At 48.1% G+C, this 19,973-nt stretch overlaps 1 protein-coding gene across 1 annotated transcript in view; it reads right to left on the reverse strand.

Moving 5' to 3' along the window:
• Nucleotides 1-215, reverse strand: part of KCNJ9 (potassium inwardly rectifying channel subfamily J member 9) — a 61,498-nt gene extending 61,283 nt beyond the window's left edge. Inside the window, exon 1 of the mRNA XM_068252825.1 lies at nt 170-215. The gene's annotated coding sequence lies outside the window, so the exon portion shown is untranslated. The remainder of the gene's footprint in view (nt 1-169) is intronic.
• Between the last annotated feature and the right edge of the window lie 19,758 nt (nt 216-19,973).

Here is a 19,973-nt window from a genome sequence, read left to right on the forward strand (position 1 = left end):
CCTATCTAATCTATACAGCGCGCACCTACCTATACAGAGTGTGTGTGTGTTTCCACAGTGTATGTGTGTGTGGGTGTGTGTGTGTGCGTGTGTGCGCGCGTGCATATACAGCATGTATGTGTGTATCCACAGCATATCTGTGTCTCTAGGCTCAGCATATGACACTTGCCCCAGGCCCTGCGAACACTGCCGTCTCTGCTGCACATCAGTTGTCTTTTCAGTTACAACTGACAGCAACTGTAAAAGGACCCCACTTGTACGATTCGTATTGCTTCCAAATAGAAGCCCCAGGTAATTTTAACTCTTTTTTTTCTAGCTTACAGTTTAATTTTTGGAAAAACAACTCAGGCCACAGCTAACGGCAACAAAGTCTGGCTGTCAATTTGCAGGGAATCCAATATTCACCGTTTTATAACCAATCATCCCAGGTCAAGCACAATACTGGTATTATTAGAGCTTCCTGTACATTGGTTGCCATGTGTACGCAGTTAGTGACAGCCTGCAGACCCCCGCACACCCTGTGGCCATTGTACTGGGAGAAGGCAGTGCAGGGACAATGATCTCAGTGTAAGATGGGGCACTGTTTGTCCTACGTGCAGAGTGAAGTGATGGGATCACATTTGATACCTGAAATCTTCCCTCTATCTTTCCCTCAGCCCTGACCTCATTATCTGTCATTGAGAAGTGGGTATACAGCAGATGGCATTACCCGCTGGCACCACTTTCCCAGCCGTTTCTGAACCTATAATGATCACAGCTACAGAAAAGACTCCTTGTGTCCTGGAGGTAACCATATTAGCCTGGAAAATGAGACTAACTTGTTGCTACAGAACGGTGTGTAACTATAAATCACTGAGCTTCCCCCCCAAAAAAAAACTTGGATGCCCCCCCCCCTCCTCCCCCTCCTTAGAAAGGCAGGCCAGGCAGTATATTAAAGGAAAAAACAAAAACATACTTACAGTATAGGTAGCCAGGCATAGGTTCTTCCAGTACAGGTTAGCCAGGTATAGGTGCCCCTAGTATAAGTTGGCCAGGTATAGGTGCCCCCAGTATAGTAAGCCAGGTCTATAGGTGCCTCCAGTATAGGTTAGTCAGGTCTAAGTGTCTCCAGTATAGATAGCCAGGTCTATAGGTGCCTTTAGTATAGGTTAGCCAGGTAAGAGTGCCCCCAGTATAGTAAGCCAGGTCTATAGGTACCCCAGTATAGGTAGCCTGGAGGGAGGAGCAGCGGGCACACAGTGGCGTTTAGGGGACCCCTCCTCCCTCACCTAGGGCTCCCCGTTCAGCGCTCCCTCCTACAGTAATTAGCACAGCGGGGCGGGTAAGCAGGGGAAACTAACTCCCCTCTTCCTGGCTCCATGCGTGACGCCGGACTTCTACATCTCCCTAATGCTCAAAAACTCACTGTACTTCCGTTAAACAGGAATGCCCCTGGCTAAGGATGTTATACCCCCTAACTACCCTCAGTAGCTTATTTCCGCATGCCGTCTTCCATTTCCCTGTACAGCATCTTTGCATATCACCTTACATCCCTTGACCCTGTACAGCATCTCTGCATATCCCCCAATACCCCATTCCTCCATGTCACTCTCCAACCTCTGCTCAATGTATCCTGTTCCTGCATGTCTATCTCCAACTCCTGTTCCAAATACTTTGTTCCTGCCTGTTGCCCTCCAACTCCTGCTCCCATTACTTCATTCCTGCATGTCACCCTCCATCTCCTGCTCCTTGGATCCCATTGCTGAATGCCAGTCTTCATCTCCTGCTCCCAATACCCCATTCCTGCATGTCATCCTCCGTCTTCTATCCATGTCAGAGAGGCAGCCTAGAAAAACCATGGCTTTGACTATACGAAACTTGCCTATAAGGGGTTGGTATAGACAAAGCCATGGTTTTTCCAGTACTTATGTATGGTTGTGAGAGTTGGACCTTAAGGATGGCTGAATTGTGGTGCTGATTGCTGAAGAAGACATTTGAGAGTTGTCACGGAACAGCCGTGAGAAACGAGAACGCAATCGGTTTATTGCGCCGATTGCCATTGATTGTAGTCGGGCAAGCAATCAGAGACTGACATTCCTGTTTTTTTTTTAAAAGGCAGTTCCCCCCCCCCCCCCCCTTTTTACCAGCTGGCAGGAAACCTGGTCCTGTGACTTGCTAATTAAGCCAGAGGTGTAACACTCAGATGTTAATTAACAAACCAGGAGTCTTTTCAGAGCCAAGGAAGCTAATCCCAGCAGGGGGCTATTCAAAACCTGCTTTCACTCCAGACTATCCGGCACCGACCACGGGCCATCTGAATGCATATGCTGTATGGTTTCTTGTCGATTATATGGCAACCATACATCGCACAGCTATGAAATTCATATAGTCTTATTCGGTAAAATCTGGCCATCGTACTGATATGAAATTCATCGCTATAGCCCGTCCGGTTATTGAGGTATGACCCTTCTCAAGAACGGGGTCCGCTGTACTAGCCATGTCTGATGTCATATTAATCTGTATTTTCCGACAAGTATGAATCTGTTATCCCCCTAAATATGACGTGTATCGTTTGTGAGTTACGGCAGTTTGTAAGTTTCAAAACCTAAAATCTCTCAGATTAAATGAACTGTCATTGGTTGGTAATTCAGAGGGGGCCGGCATTGCCACACCCCCAAACCAGCTTCATCAAATGTATCTGCGAGGGGCCCTTCCCTCAGTCCTCCACATTCCATCTGTATGAGAACGGTCTGCTGCCAGCCAGAGGACACATGGTCGGTGGCCATCTTGCTGAACTTTAAAATTTGCTCTGAAAAAAAGAACTTTGCGGAACTTGAAACCATTTTGCTTGGATTTTAAATTGAGCTGAAACAAAGGATTTTACCAAGGACTTTATGATTCTTCCCACAAAAGGACATCTTTCCATGAAACTAAGTATTTTTTCTCCCTTTCTTTTATTTTTCATACTAACTATTAATGTTTCAATAATTGTTGATTTTGAATAATTGTCTGTATATATTAATTATTTATATTGCCCGTGAATAAAAGACTTTATCAAAGTCATTCACTGTTCCGCTACCCTGCTTCTCAGCTGCACAAACTGAACCAGACTTCTGTAGAGACGCTACTATTGTACTGTTGTTACTAGCCAGACAGAATAGAGTGTATTTAACCGTTTTTATTTGCAGGTCGAGGAATAACCAGTTAGTGAGTTCCTCTGTCTCAGAAAACAGAGGTGGTGGCAGTTATACCCTGAAATAGTGTGTAAAGTTGTAATTACTGTACCTCACAGGCTCCCTTCTGGTCGGGCTGCTTCCCAAATTCCGTCAATTTCCGTGCACCGAGTGCGACCACAGCTTGCATGATTGGTGTGCTGAAACCGATTGGAAGGCAATTTGCAGTCTGACCACTAGGGCTCCTGTGACAAGAGTCTCTTGGACTGCAAGAAGATACAACCAGTCAATCCTTAAATAAATTAATCCTGAATGTTCTTTGGAGGGAGCAATGCTGAAGCTGAAGTACTTTAGGCACATTATGAGAATGCAGGATTTATTGGAGAAGGCCCTGATGCTAGGAAAGATCGAGGACAAAAAGAGGAGGGTACAGCAGAGAGTGAGCTGGCAATATAGTACCATGAAAGCAACAAACTTGAGGCTGAGCTTGGACAAGCTTCAAGAGGCTGTAGAGGATAGAGGGTCTAACATGTTACGGTCCATGGGGTTGCAAAGAGTCGGATGTGAATGAATAGAGACTGAACAACATGCCTTTCAAGTCTCCAGAAAGCAAGGAAATACTCCGATTAATTTTGACAGTACATTTCCACCTACTTTTTGGTACTCTTTCAAATGCAGAGTGCTGGGAAGTTATTTTAAACTGAAGATGAAAAATTAGCTCCTGGGAAAAAACGAGAATTGAATAAGGGGCTTTGTCCCATGTGCAATCAACTTTTTTCCTGAGTTTTCTCCCAGGTGATACGTTCACACCTTGTCAATAAAATGCCTTTTAAGCCACCAGCAAGCAAGAAAATACTCAAAATAATTTTAACAGCACTTTTTCACCTACTTTTTGGTACTCTTTAAATTCCAGAGTGCTGAAAGGTTATTTTAAAGTGAAGATGAAAAATTATCTCCTAGGAGAAGACTTGTATATGGCTCTCTGACCCATATGTAATCCATAATTTTTCCTGAGTTTTTTTCCTTGGTGATATTTTCACACCTTGGCCCATGTGCAATTCACTTTTTCTCCTAAGTTTTCTCCTAGGTGATATTTATTCATTTTCTATTTAAAATAACTTTTCTTAAAAAATTTAACTTTTCTTAATAAATCTTAGCAACACGTCTTAACACTGAAATCTCCTCCATCATTCATAATGACCAAGTTGGCTTTATGCCAAATAGGCAAGCAAACGATAGTGTTAGACGCCTGTTGCATTTGATACCCTATGCTCATTCCCATCAGATCCCCTCAATGCTGCTCTCTCTAGATATCACAAAAGCCTTTGATTCCGTTTCGTGGCCCTTTTTGCTTGCTACACTACGAAAATGGGGCTTTGGGGAACATTTCGTCACATGGATCAAGGCATTGTATTCTACTCCAGTAGCGTTTGTCAAATACAATGGATTCAAATCTTCTCCCTTTAAAATTACAAGAGGCACCAGGCAAGGCTGCCCCCTCTCCCCACTCCTTTTCGCTCTAGCTATTCCCCTTAACTAAAACCTCATTTGAATATATATGCTCAACTGATCCATGTACCCCAGGCGTAATTTCACTATTATAAAAAACACTTACTCATGAATTCTCTCGATATAAACCGAACTACATTATAGCCTGGGAAAAAGAATTAGGAACCACTCTAGAATCTGACGATTTGTCTGCTACTGTATACTGACGAATATCCCTAAAATCTCTGTTAATGCGAATCTAATCGAGGTCAACTATAAGCTCCTCTTTAGATGGTACCTGGTCCCTTCGCGTATAGCAAAATATAACAGAAACGCCTCCCCACATTGCTTCAAGGGCTGTAGCATCCCGGGGACCCAGGATCACATTTGGTGGAAATGTATCAAGGTTCGCCGGCTTTGGATGAGAGGTTGTACCTGAGCCTCCTCCCTAATCAACAAACCAGTTCCCAGGGATCCAGCACATGTGTTGTTAGGGCTTCCCTAGTATAACTCAAATATCACACCTAATCAAAGATCACACCTTATGAAAAGATATCTTACTTTATGAAAAGATATCACATCTTATGAAAGTTATCACACCTTATCAAAGTTAACACGCCTTATCAGAGTCACATAGCGAGCGCTACAAACTTATGCCTGCTAATTGGCAATGACACTCGTCCTGCCCTGAGCCCCTGCGGGTGAGAAGCGCTCTCTATGCTACTCTGATAAGGCGTGTTAACTATGATAAGGTGTCATAACTTTGATGTGATATCTTTTCATAAGGTATGATAACTTTGATAAGGCGTGATAACTGATAAGGTGTGATATCTTTTCATAAGGTGTGATATTTGAGTTATCACGGTTTAGTGAATCAAGCCCCTTGTCAATAAAATACCTTTTATGCCTTGTTCACATTGCATTACGATCGCGGTAGCGTTCAGCTTGGGCGTTTTTCTACACTTTTCTTTTTTTTTGCAATGCCCGTCGATTTCTGTGCGTTGGGCGTTTTTATTACGCGTTTTTGTAAGCGGTTTTTGGGTCGTTTTGCGATTTCTAAGTGTCCTAGGCCTTATTTTTAAAGGGAAAAGGACCTACAAATCCCGGAAACACTTCACATTTAAATTGACAGGGAAAAAAAAACGAATCGCTGACAAAAGCGCTTTTTCTAGCACTTTGCGCTTTTACTATACATTCCATTACTGCAAAATAGTCCCGAAAATGGTCCATGCAGCGCTTTTTCAGATCAGAAAGTGAACAGAACGCCCCAATCTGAACTAGCACATAGGAAAGCATCGTGTAAGCGCTTTCAGGGCGATTTTGAAAAATCGGCAGCACTTAAAAAAATTTAAAAAGTGCCTCTAGTGCAGGGGTCAGGAACCTGTTTTGCTGAGCGAGCCATTAACGCCACATATTTTAAAATGTAATATATAAAAATAAAAGTATATAAAATAAATAAATAAAAGTAAAATTAAAAAAAATATATATATTTTAAAATGTATTTCTGTGAGAGCCATACCATATGTTTCAAACTGGGACAGTGCGCATGCGCAGCACAGGGCTCACATCCCTGTTGCCATAGTGACGTGTATACATTTGATCCTCTGGGCAGCGGAAGCATCAGACACGTCTTCAGCAGTGTTGGGCGAACATCTAGATGTTCGGGTTCGGGCCGAACAGGCCGAACATGGCCGCGATGTTCGGGTGTTCGACCCGAACTCCGAACATAATGGAAGTCAATGGGGACCCGAACTTTTGTGGTTTGTAAAGCCTCCTTGCATGCTACATACCCCAAATTTACAGGGTATGTGCACCTTGGGAGTGGGTACAAGAGGAAAAAAAAATTAGCAAAAAGAGCTTATAGTTTTTGAGAAAATCGATTTTAAAGTTTCAAAGGGAAAACTGTCTTTTAAATGCGGGAAATGTCTGTTTTCTTTGCACAGGTAACATGTTTTTTGTCGGCATGCAGTCATAAATGTAATACATATAAGAGGTTCCAGGAAAAGGGACCGGTAACGCTAACCCAGCAGCAGCACACGTGATGGAACAGGAGGAGGGTGGCGCAGGAGGAGAAGAAGGCCACGCTTTGTGAGACACAACAACCCCGGCCTTGCATGAGGGCAAGAAGCGTGCGGATAGCAGGCTTTGTACCGCCATGCAGTCATAAATGTAATAAAGATAAGTGGTTCAATAAACAGGGACCACGCGGCAACGCTAACCCAGCAGCAGCAGACGTGATGGAACAGGAGCAGGCGCAGGAGGAGAAGGCCACGCTTTGTGAGACACAACAACCCAGGCCTTGCATGAGGGCAAGAAGCGTGCGGATAGCATGCTTTGTACCGCCATGCAGTCATAAATGTAATAAAGATAAGTGGTTCAATAAACAGGGACCACGCGGCAACGCTAACCCAGCAGCAGCAGACGTGATGGAACAGGAGGAGGCGCAGGAGGAGAAGGCCACGCTTTGTGAGACACAACAACCCCGGCCTTGCATGAGGGCAAGAAGCGTGCGGATAGCATGCTTTGTACCGCCATGCAGTCATAAATGTAATAAAGATAAGTGGTTCAATAAACAGGGACCACGCGGCAACGCTAACCCAGCAGCAGCAGACGTGATGGAACAGGAGCAGGCGCAGGAGGAGAAGGCCACGCTTTGTGAGACACAACAACCCAGGCCTTGCATGAGGGCAAGAAGCGTGCGGATAGCATGCTTTGTACCGCCATGCAGTCATAAATGTAATAAAGATAAGTGGTTCAATAAACAGGGACCACGCGGCAACGCTAACCCAGCAGCAGCAGACGTGATGGAACAGGAGGAGGCGCAGGAGGAGAAGGCCACGCTTTGTGAGACACAACAACCCAGGCCTTGCATGAGGGCAAGAAGCGTGCGGATAGCATGCTTTGTACCGCCATGCAGTCATAAATGTAATAAAGATAAGTGGTTCAATAAACAGGGACCACGCGGCAACGCTAACCCAGCAGCAGCAGACGTGATGGAACAGGAGCAGGCGCAGGAGGAGAAGGCCACGCTTTGTGAGACACAACAACCCAGGCCTTGCATGAGGGCAAGAAGCGTGCGGATAGCATGCTTTGTACCGCCATGCAGTCATAAATGTAATAAAGATAAGTGGTTCAATAAACAGGGACCACGCGGCAACGCTAACCCAGCAGCAGCAGACGTGATGGAACAGGAGCAGGCGCAGGAGGAGAAGGCCACGCTTTGTGAGACACAACAACCCAGGCCTTGCATGTGGACAAAAAGCGTGCGGATATAGCAGCAATGCTTTTTGCCGCCATGCAGTCATAAATGTAATACAGATGAGAGGTTCAATAAACAGGGCCCGGAAACGCAACACCATCCCAGATGTTCATTGGTCATGTTACTTGGTTGGGGTCCTGGAGTGTTGCGTAGTCATTTCCAATCCAGGATTGATTCATTTTAATTTGAGTCAGACGGTCTGCATTTTCTGTAGAGAGGCGGATACGCCGATCTGTGACGATGCCTCCGGCAGCACTGAAACAGCGTTCCGACATAACGCTGGCTGCCGGGCAAGCCAGCACCTCTATTGCGTACATTGCCAGTTCGTGCCAGGTGTCTAGCTTCGATACCCAATAGTTGAAGGGTGCAGATGGATGGTTCGACACAGCTACGCCATCTGACATGTAGTCCTTGACCATCTTCTCCAGGCGATCGGTGTTGGAGGTGGATCTGCACGCTTGCTGTTCAGTGGGCTGCGGCTGCATGGGTGTCAGAAAATTTTCCCACTCCAAGGACACTGCCGATACCATTCCCTTTTGGGTACTAGCTGCGGCTTGCGTTGTTTGCTGCCCTCCTGGTCGTCCTGGGTTTGCGGAAGTCAGTCTGTCTGCGTACAACTGGCTAGAGGAGGGGGAGGATGTCAATCTCCTCTCTAAAGTCTCCACAAGGGCCTGCTGGTATTCTTCCATTTTGACCTGTCTGACTCTTTCTTCAAGCAGTTTTGGAACATTGTGTTTGTACCGTGGATCCAGAAGGGTATAAACCCAGTAATTGGTGTTGTCCAGAATGCGCACAATGCGTGGGTCACGTTCAATGCAGTCTAGCATGAATTGAGCCATGTGTGCCAGAGTCCTACCAGAATCCTCATCATCCTCTTGTGAGCGTTGTGATAGTTGTTGTGATGCATCATAGTCGTCACCTTCCTCCTGGTCTGCTTCTGCTGACCATTCGCGTTGAATTGTGGAAGTCCAACGTGCACCGCTCTGGCCCTCGTCAGTGGTGGCATGAAATTCCTGCTCCAACTCCAGCTGTTCCTCCTCCTCTTCTTCGTCATAGCTGCTGGGGCCAGCGTTCCCTGAGGCGGATGGCCTGATGTTGGTACCATCACGCTGATCGTTTTCTCCTTCAGATTCCCCCAGTTGCATCATGACAGCTGTTTCCTTGATTTTTAACATCGACCTCTTCAGTAAACACAGCAGTGGTATGGTAATGCTGACTGAAGAGTTGTCACTGCTCACAAGCAACGTGGATTGCTCAAAATTTTGGAGGACTTGGCAGAGGTCCAACATGTTGGCCCAATCGGATCCACAGAAGCTTGGCAGCTGGCCGGATGCGCCTCGGTACTGCGCCGTCATGTACTGGACCACTGCACTCTTCTGCTCGCAAAAGCGGGCTAGCATGTGCAGCGTAGAATTCCAGCGCGTAGGGACATCACACAGCAAGCGATGGTGGGGGAGATTGAAGCGCTCCTGCATCTTGGCGAGTGCCCCCGAAGCAGTACTGGAATTTCTACAATGTTTGGACACTCGACGCACCTTCAACAGCAGATCGGGCACGCCTGGGTATGTCCTCAGGAACCGCTGAACTACTAGGTTCATCACGTGCGCCAGGCAAGGGATGTGTGTCAGCTTAGCCAACCTTAAAGCGCGAATGAGATTACTCCCATTATCACACACAACCATGCCCGGTTTCAGGTCCAGCGGTGCCAGCCACAAATCCGTCTGTTCCTTTATTCCCCTCCAAATTTCCTCCCCTGTGTGCTGCTTATCCCCAAGGCAGATTAGCTTCAGCAACGCTTGCTGACGCATGCCAACAGCTGTGCTGCACTGCTTCCACGATCCTACTGCTGCTGGGTTAGCGTTTCCGGATGAGGTACAGCTTTGAGATGCGTTGGAGGAGAAGGAGTCAGAGAGGTAGGTGCTGCTGTTATCCAGTGGGAGGGACGGCGGTGCAGCTGTTTGTGGCGTGGGCAACACCCGTGCCGTAGCAGGTGAGGAATCGCTGCCAGGCTCCACAAGGTTCACCCAGTGCGCGGTAAGGGAGATGTATCGACCCTGGCCGAACGCACTCGTCCAGGTGTCAGTGGTGAGGTGAACCTTGCAGGCAACGGCATTCTTCAAGCTTCGGGTTATTTTGCTGACCACGTGCTCATGCAACTCAGGCACTGCAGAGCGCGCAAAGTGGTAGCGGCTGGGAACCACGTAACGTGGGATGGCCACTGACATCATGCCCTTGAAGCTGTTTGTCTCCACCAATCGATATGGCAGCATTTCGCAGGCCAGAAGCTTGGCTATGCTGGCTGTTACTGCCACGGCCCGGGGGTCATTTGCTGGCAATTTCCTCTTGCGCTCAAACATCTCCGACACAGACAACTGAACCGTAGCGCTGCACACGGAAGGGCTGTTGGTTGTTGTGTTTGATGAACACTGGGAGACCTCAAGAGCACTACTCCGGAAAGTGACAGTGTCAGCGTCGTCTGATGTTTGTGAATGTTGTGAACCACGCAATGGCTGGGCTACTGCTGCTGCTGAGGCGGGTCTGGTGGTGAGTCTGGTGAACCCAAGGGAGGCAGTGTTGTTTCTGGTACCCTGTCCTGACGCGTTTGCCCAAAGAGTGGGATGTTTGGATAGCATGTGACGGCTCATGCTGGTGGTGGAGAGGTTGTTAATATTTTTCCCCCTGCTCAGGCGGGTCTTGCACACCTTGCAAATCGCCATGGTAACATCCTCAGTGCAGTCTTCAAAGAAAGCCCAGACTTTGGAGCACCTGCCTCCTTGCTGGCGATTTCTGTTTGCTCCTCTTTTGCCTCTCACTTGAACTTCCACGCTTGTGGTGCCTGAAATTGCGCGCCGCCTACCTTGTGGCACAAGGCGAACTCGTGCAGCAGTGTGTTCTTCAACAGACTCATCTGTGCTGCTGCTACGACGGCGATGTTCTCGTTCACAAACAAAATCTGGGTCTCTGTCCACATTGTCCATACCCTCCTCTTCCATCTCCTCAAACTCGTCATATGTCATTGTGGGCCACCGCCGTGGAGTAGAGCTCCCCACAACAACCTCTGCGCAGCACACTCCAACGTCGTCTTCCAGATCTTGTCGGCCGACCTCCTGCAATTGCAACCCCTCCTGCCCAAATTGCTCTGGGATTTGGGTTTCCGAGTCCTCTTCGGACTCGCCTTGTATTTCAGTGCGCGGTGCATTTCCCACAGTTAACGGTTGTGAATCCAGGCACAACATTTCTGGCTGTTCCTCCATTGACCTTTGAAAGGTGGAAGTTTGTTGGGCTGGGAATAGCTCCTGCGAATACCCCATTGTGTCCTGAGGTAATTCATCGGACTGGTTATCTGGCAGTTGTGTGCGTGGTGTCGCTGCCGGTTGTGTCAGCTTTGTGCCCACTGGCTCCTTGTAACTGGCTGAGGACTCGGACCTCGTGCGTGATGTGCTGGTGCTGCTTAACCCACTGCTGGACGCTTGAGAGGTCATCCAAGTAATTATCTGGTCCTGTTCTTTTGGATTTGTGAGGGTTGTTGTCCTGGACAACATGGGCGGTATTGAGTGGGTTTTCTTGGGTGCTCCCCTGTGGCCTGTACGTGAACCGTCAGGGGAAACACCTCTTCCCTTGCCCCTCCCTCTTTCACCGGATTTCTTCCTCATTTCACTTATCCTTACAGTACACGCTGACTGGCAGCAGTACAGTGGCAGTACAGAAATGCTATACAGTACCACTATTCCCAGCAGCGACACAGAGCACAATGCTATACAGTGACGGGTGAGCGGTGTACCACTATTCCCAGCAGCGACACAGAGCACAATGCTATACAGTGACGGGTGAGCGGTGTACCACTATTCCCAGCAGCGACACAGAGCACAATGCTATACAGTGGCGAACGAGCGGTGTACCACTATTCCCAGCAGACACAGAACAGTACACAGAATGCTATATAGTGTGGCTGAACGAGCGGTGTACCACTATTCCCAGCAGACACAGAACAGTACACAGAATGCTATATAGTGTGGCTGAACGAGCGGTGTACTACTGTTCCCAGCAGACACAGAACAGTACACAGAATGCTATATAGTGTGGCTGAACGAGCGGTGTACTACTGTTCCCAGCAGACACAGAACAGTACACAGAATGCTATATAGTGTGGCTGAACGAGCGGTGTACTACTGTTCCCAGCAGACACAGAACAGTACACAGAATGCTATATAGTGTGGCTGAACGAGCGGTGTACCACTGTTCCCAGCAGACACAGAACAGTACACAGAATGCTATATAGTGTGGCTGAACGAGCGGTGTACCACTATTCCCAGCAGACACAGAACAGTACACAGAATGCTATATAGTGTGGCTGAACGAGCGGTGTACTACTGTTCCCAGCAGACACAGAACAGTACACAGAATGCTATATAGTGTGGCTGAACGAGCGGTGTACTACTGTTCCCAGCAGACACAGAACAGTACACAGAATGCTATATAGTGTGGCTGAACGAGCGGTGTACTACTGTTCCCAGCAGACACAGAACAGTACACAGAATGCTATATAGTGTGGCTGAACGAGCGGTGTACCACTGTTCCCAGCAGACACAGAACAGTACACAGAATGCTATATAGTGTGGCTGAACGAGCGGTGTACCACTGTTCCCAGCAGACACAGAACAGTACACAGAATGCTATATAGTGTGGCTGAACGAGCGGTGTACTACTGTTCCCAGCAGTGACACACAATGACTGGGGGGGACCCTGGCTAGCGTGGCTGGAGCGCGAACTACCCTGCCTGCCTACCCAAAGCTAAACCCACAGACAAATGGCGGAGATATGACGTGGTTCGGGTATTTATTTACCCGAACCACGTGACAGTTCGGCCAATCAGAGCGCGTTCGGGTCCGAACCACGTGACCCGTTCGGCCAATCACAGCGCTAGCCGAACGTTCGGGGAACGTTCGGCCATGCGCTCTTAGTTCGGCCATATGGCCGAACGGTTTGGCCGAGCACCGTCAGGTGTTCGGCCGAACTCGAACATCACCCGAACAGGGTGATGTTCTGCAGAACCCGAACAGTGGCGAACACTGTTCGCCCAACTCTTCAGCTTCTCTTGGGTTTCAGCAACATCAGCAATTTCCCCTTGAGCCACACAGGAGAAATACAGACTAACAGCTTGTACAATTAGCTAGCTGACTTGAGGGTTGATTCACTTTGTAGGACGAGATCTCCGCACTTTGGCCCAATAGGCTGCTTGTCAAGTGACAGAAAGCCTATTGGGCCAATCAAAGTGTTGTGATCTCATCCTACAAATTCACTGGACCTAACAGGGCCCAGAGTGGGACAATTGGAGCAGCCGTTCGTTTTGGGGTAGTGCGAGTAAGTTAGTAGTGCATGCTACAGCAGTAGCGTACTGCTTACTTTGAAAATGTTACTTGTGCTGCCACACTAAGCTGTGCTGCTTGAGCAGTGTAGCTTAGCGAATCAACCCCTACTGAGTTGTCTGTGAGCCAGATGTAGCCATCAAAAGAGCCACATCTGGCTCCCGAGCCACAGGTTCCCAACCCCTGCTCTAGTGTGAACGAGCCCTAAAACCACCAGAAACAAAGAAAATACTCAAAATACGTTTAAAGGGGAACTTCAGCCTAAACAAACATACTAGTTATGTTATAGGTAATATAATCTTTTACCCACCCTGTGGTACAGGAGAATGTTTGTGATTTCATGGGGGCAGCCATTTTTTTGAAAGGAGGTGACAGGGAGCATGAGACACAGTTCCAACTGTCCTGTGTCCTGATCACCCCTCCCAGCTGCACATGCTAGGCTTCAAATCTCAAATTCAAAATTTAGAAAAAAAATTGCACCAAAACAGCAGAACGAGAACAGCAACATAAGACATCCCATCATGCTTTGCACAGCATCAGGGGAAAAATGCTGGTTTTCTTCTGTGCAGCTAAAATGAGGCTTGGGTAAGAAAAACAAAGTTCTGATGCTGTGAAACTGTTAAAGAAACACAAAGCCTTTTTAGTGCTGCTGAGTATATTTTTAGTCTGGAGGTTCACTTTAATAGTACCTTTTCACCTACTTTTTGATACTTTTCATTTGCGGCCCATATGCAATTAACCTTTTCTCCTGAGTTTTCTCCTAGGTGATATTTTCACACCTTGCCATAAAATGTCTTTTTAACCACCAGCATCAACAAACATACTCGAAAATAATTTGATAGTACTTTTTCCCTAACTTTTGGGTACTTATTTAGTTGTAAAATGTTGGAAAATTATTTCAAAGAGGATATTAAAATGATCTCCTAGGAGAAAACTCAGGAGAAAAAGTTTATTGCATATGGGCCGCAATGTGCTAAAAATGTATTTTAAACAGAAGATGAAAAATTATGTCCTAGGAGAAAGTTAATTGCATATGGGCCAAGGTGTGAAAATATCAACTTGGAGAAAAGGAAGTGAATTGCCCATGGGCCCTTTCCATTAAATTCCTTTTAAACCACCAGCAAGTAAAAAAAAAATCTCTCAATAATTTTGATAGTACTTTTTCACCAACTTTTGAGTAGAGATGGCCCGAACGGTTTGCCGGTGAACGGTTCCCGGCGAACTACCGTGGTTCGCGATCGCGGAGAACCGCAAACTTTTCTCGAAGTTCGATTCGCCCCCATAGTGCATCATGAGGGTCAACTTTGACCCTCTACATCACAGTCAGCAGGGACATTGTAGCCAATCAGGCTACACTCCCTCCTGGAGCCCCACCCCCACTTATAAAAGGCAGGCAGCATCAGGCTTTTCACTCACTCGTGTGCCTGCAGTAATTAGAGAAGGGAGAGCTGCTGTACAGAGACCTATAGGGAAAGCTTAGTTAGGCTCTTGTAAAGCTTGTTAGCTTGCTCCTTGCTGATTCTTATTGCTAAAAAAACACCCCAAAACAGCTCTTTTGAGAGCTAATCTTGTTCTTGTGATCCTTTTTTTGTGTGTGTGTGTGTCCCACAGACACTTGTTTTGTATAGACAGCCTTGGTAATTCCTACTGTGTGTGCCACTGCCAGGCCCAGCACATTCAGTGACTACCTGTGTGTGTGACAGGTGCACTTTGTAATACCCATCACTGCATATACCTACCTGTTGTTCACAGTGCCTCCACCTACCTACGTGAGCGCACGCAGTGTCACTGTGCCTGTCCGGTACCTGTCTGTGTGTGACAGGTGCACATTATAATACCCATCACTGCATATACCTACCTGTTGTTCACTTCAGTGCACCCAACTACCTACGTGAGCGCACACAGTGTCACTGTGCCTGTCCGGTACCTGTCTGTGTGTGACAGGTGCACATTGTAATACCCATCACTGCATATACCTACCTGTTGTTCACAGTGCACCCACCCACCTAGGTGAGCACACGCAGTGTCACTGTGCCTGTCCGGTACCTGTCTGTGTGTGACAGGTGCGCATTATAATACCCATCACTGCATATACCTACCTGTTGTTCAGTGCACCCACCTACCTACGTGAGCGCACGCAGTGTGATATTTAATACCACCAGTCACTATACCTGTCCACGGTACATGTGTGTGACAGGTGCACATTTGTAATACCCATCACTGCATATACCGACCTGTTGTGCTCAGTGCACCCACCTACCTACGTGAGTGCACGCTGTGTAATATACCACTCCGTGCATACCTGTTAACTGCACCTGTGTGACTGCACATTGTAATAGTCAAGTCAGTGCATACCTTTCACTTCATCCCCCCCCGATATGGACAAAATGGACAAAACAGGTAGAGGCAAAGGCAGGCAAAGAGGCAGACCCAGAGGAAGGCCACCTGGCAGGTCTGTGTGAGGTCTTGCTGATGTGATTTTGTGCAGCCCTGGACCAAAGTACAATGCTCAAAAGAAGGCACGTCCCATCAACTCCTAAGATTGGCAGGACGTGGTTGACTATTTAACACAGAACACCTCATCTTCCGCAGCCACCAGCGCTACTACAAGCATCACATCCACTGCATTTGACACTTTGCAGAAGTTATTTGTTGGGGAAATAACTGATGCACAGCCATTATTGTTACAACAAGATGAAGGCGCTAAGCAAGTTACTCCACCTCATATGTCTGAGTTAGGCGACACTATGGACGTAACGTGTGAGGAGGAGGATGATGATGAAGTACCTGCTGTTGGTGCAGTTTTTGAGGTGTCTGAGGCAAGCAAAGCTGAGCAGGATGATTATGATGATGACGATGATACGGATGCCACATGGGTTCCTAAGAGACGAGATGACCAAGGGGACAGTTCAGAGGGGGAGTCAAAGAGGAGTAGGAGGAGACGAGTTGCTGAAAGAAGCAGGAGGAGCTCATCGTCAGAAACAGCTGGTGGCAGTGTCCAGTGCCATGTATCGCCACCTATGGACCGCCAGCCAACATGCCCTTCAACGTCAGCTGCTGATGCCACCATAGTGCCATCACCCCAGGGGGGCTCAGCGCTTTGGACATTTTTTAATGTGTCTGCCTCAGATCAGAGCAATGCCATCTGTTCTCTCTGCCTCCAAAAACGGAGCCGTGGAAAGGCCAACACCCATGTAGGGACAACTGCCTTACGAAGGCACATGCAGAAAAGGCACAAACTGCAATGGGAAGAGCACCAGAGGAAAAGAAGCGCACAAAAGAAAAGCCACCCTCCTTCTCCTCTTCCTCCTTCAGGTGCAGCATCTTCAGCCGCTTTCTCCTTTGCACCTTCACAGCCACCCTCCTCCACTCCGCCTCTGACTTTGAGCGGTTCCTGCTCCACTGCCCACAGCAGCTAGGTATCTGTGAAGGAAATCTTTGAGCGGAAAAAGCCAATTTCTGCCAGTCACCCCCTTGCCGGGCATCTGACAGCTAGCTTGTCGAAACTGTTAGTTCGCCAGCTGTTACCATACCAGCTGGTGGACTCTAAGGCCTTACGTAAATTTGTGGCCATTGGGACACCGCTGTGGAAGATACCAGGCCGCAATTATTTCTCTAAAAGGCGATACCCAAACTGTACCGTAAAGTTGAGAGGCAAGTGGTGTCATCTCTGGCACACAGCGTTGGGTCAAGGGTCCACCTGACCTCGGATGCCTGGTCTGCCAAGCACGGTCAGGGCAGGTACATTACTTACACAGCCCATTGGGTCAACCTGGTGACCGCTGACAAGCAGGGAGTACGTGGCTGTGCAGAGGACCAACTTGTGACACCTCCACGGCATGCAGGCAGGCCTCCTGCACCTCCTCTCCTCCTGCTACATCATCTTCGCTGTCATTATCCTCCTCCTCCTTGGCTGAGTGGCAGTTCAACTCTACTGGTGCTGCGATCTTCTCTCCAGCTACACAGCCCCAGCTCCCCAGGGCCTATGCTGCATGCCAGATACGACGGTGTCACGCCATCTTAGACATGTCTTGCCTCAAAGCGGAGAGTCACACTGGAGCAGCTCTCCTGGCTGCTTTTAACAAACAGGTGGATCAGTGGCTGACTCCGCACCAACTGGCAACGTGGTGTGTGACAATGGCAGCAATCTCATTTCCGCTTTGAATTTGGGAAAGCTGACACATGTACCGTGCATGCCACATGTACTGAATCTAGTCATTCAAAGATTTGTGTCAAAGTACCCTGGCTTACAGGACATCCTGAAGCAGGCCAGGAAGTTATGTGAGCATTTCAGGCGGTCTTACACGGCCATGGCACGCTTTGCTCTCGCCTGCTAGAGCAGGGGAAAGCCGTCACCCAGTACCTCTACAACTACAGTAGAAGGACACAGTCTGGGGAGATAGGGATGTTCTGGCCCAACAACTGGACACTCATGTGAAATGCATGCAGGCTCATGCGGCCGTTTGAGGAGATGACCAACCTGGTGAGTCGCAGTGAAGGCACCATCAGCGGCTTGATCCCGTACGCTTACTTCCTGGAGCGTGCCGTGCGTAGAGTGGTGGATCAAGCTGTGGAGGAGCGTGAACAGGAACAGTTACAGGAGGAAGCGTTGTGGGATCAATTCTCATCAGAACCAGATGTTTCCTCAACACCTCGGCAGCACAGAGGGGGGAGGAGGAGAAAGAGTCGTGTGGGGAGGAGGAGTCAGACTCGGATGATGAGGAAGGTGTTTCTTTGGAAGAGGTGGTGGCGGCAGAAGAACAACCGCAGCAGGTGTCGCAGGGGGCTTGTGCTGCTCAACGTTCCTGTGGTATTGTTCGTGGCTGGGGGGAGGAGGAGGACTTAGCTGATGTCACTGAGGAAGAGCAAGAGGAGATGGATAGTACGTCTGCATCCAACTTTGTGCAGATGGCATCTTTCATGCTGTCCAGCCTGTTGAGGGACCCCCGTATAAAAAAACTCAAGGGGAATGAGCTGTACTGGGTGGCCACGCTACTAGACCCTCGGTATAGGCACAAAGTGGTGGACATGTTTCCAAATCACCAGAAGGCAGAAAGGATGCAGCACTTGCAGAACAAGCTGGCAACTATGCTTTACAAATGCGCTTAAGGGTGATGTCACAGCACAACGCAATAAAGGTACCACTACCAGTAATCCTTCTCCCATGTCCACGCAGGAAAGGACAGGACGCTCCAGCGATCTGATGGTGATGTCGGACATGCGGACATTCTTTAGTCCACCGCCGCACCTTAGCCCTTCCGGATCCACCCTCCACCAACGCCTGGACCGACCGGTAGCCGAATACCTGGCCTTAAGTGTAGATGTAGACACTTTGAGCAGCGATGAACCCTTGGACTACTGGGTGTTCAGGCTTGACCTGTGGCCAGAGCTGTCACAATTTGCCGTCCAACCTCTGTTTTGCCCTGTCTCAAGCGTCTTGTCAGAAAGGACCTTCAGCGCAGCTGGGGGGCATTGTCACCGAGAAGAGAAGTCGCCTAAGTCACAAAAGTGTTCAGTACCTCACCTTTATCAAAATGAATGAGGCATGGATCCCGAAGGGCTACTGCCCGCCTGAAGATTAAGTCAGTCACCACACACAGCATCTCTGCCTGCACGCCGTGTGACTGCCTGCCCCATGACTAAGTCGGTCCCCACACAGTATCTCTGCCTGCAGGGCGCTTGACTGCCTTCTCCGCCACCACCTACAGGGTCCAGGACTCCATGGGGATTCCTGAATTTTTAATGCCACTAGCAGCAGACGCTATAATAATTTTTCTGGTGCGTGTACATACCTGCCTAATTTTTCTGGCTGCACTGCAGCTGCAACAACACAACAAAATGCATGTACATGTACCAATTCCCCTTCGTGTTCATTACCTTGCCACGGTGAAGGGGCTTGCGTATCACAATGAAGCCATGACCGACGACGATATGAGTGTCTCGGGGAGGGGGGGGGGGGGGTTAGGGGGCACACCCAAGACAATAAGGTCATTATTTCTTTGTGGACAGACCAAATGTGATCAGCTGGACAGTCACTGTTGTTCTATCATTGAGCTACCACAGCCCGGCGACCATATGGGCTTGAAAACCGCCACGGCCTGCACTCTCGCCATGGTGCGCACCAGTCCAGCACGGCCGTCACTACACAAACAGCTGTTTACGCTGTGCATTGCACAGTCAGTTTGGTGTGTCAGTGTGAAGCAGTACTCTTATTACACTGATTGATGTATACACATGCAAGATGTTTTAAATCACTTTAGGCCTGCAATTTAGCATTCAGTGTGATTTCTGCCCTTAAAACGCTGCTTTGCGTAAAATCCAGATTTTTCTCCGGGACTTTTGGCGTCTATCCCACTCATCCATGCAAAAACTCAGATGTTAGACCCCGTGAAACATCTTTTCCATCACTTTTTTGGTAAGCATATGTGTTTCTAGTTTTCAAAGTTCGCCTCCCCATTGAAGTCTATTGTGGTTCATAAACCGATAATCGGAGGTTTGGGCCATCTCTACTTTTGAGTACTTTTTCAATTTTAAAATGCTGTAAAGTTATTTTAAAGTGAGAAGATGATAATTATCTTCTAGGAGATAATTCAGGAGAAAAAGTTGATTGCAATTCACTTTTTCTCCTGAGTTTTCTCCTAGGTAATATTTTCAAACTTGTCATTAAAACGCCCTTTAACCACTTCAGCCTACAGTGTTGTTTCACCT

This window comes from Hyperolius riggenbachi, chromosome 9 (assembly GCF_040937935.1).
Source record: "Hyperolius riggenbachi isolate aHypRig1 chromosome 9, aHypRig1.pri, whole genome shotgun sequence".
NCBI classification, from domain to species: Eukaryota; Metazoa; Chordata; class Amphibia; order Anura; family Hyperoliidae; genus Hyperolius; species Hyperolius riggenbachi.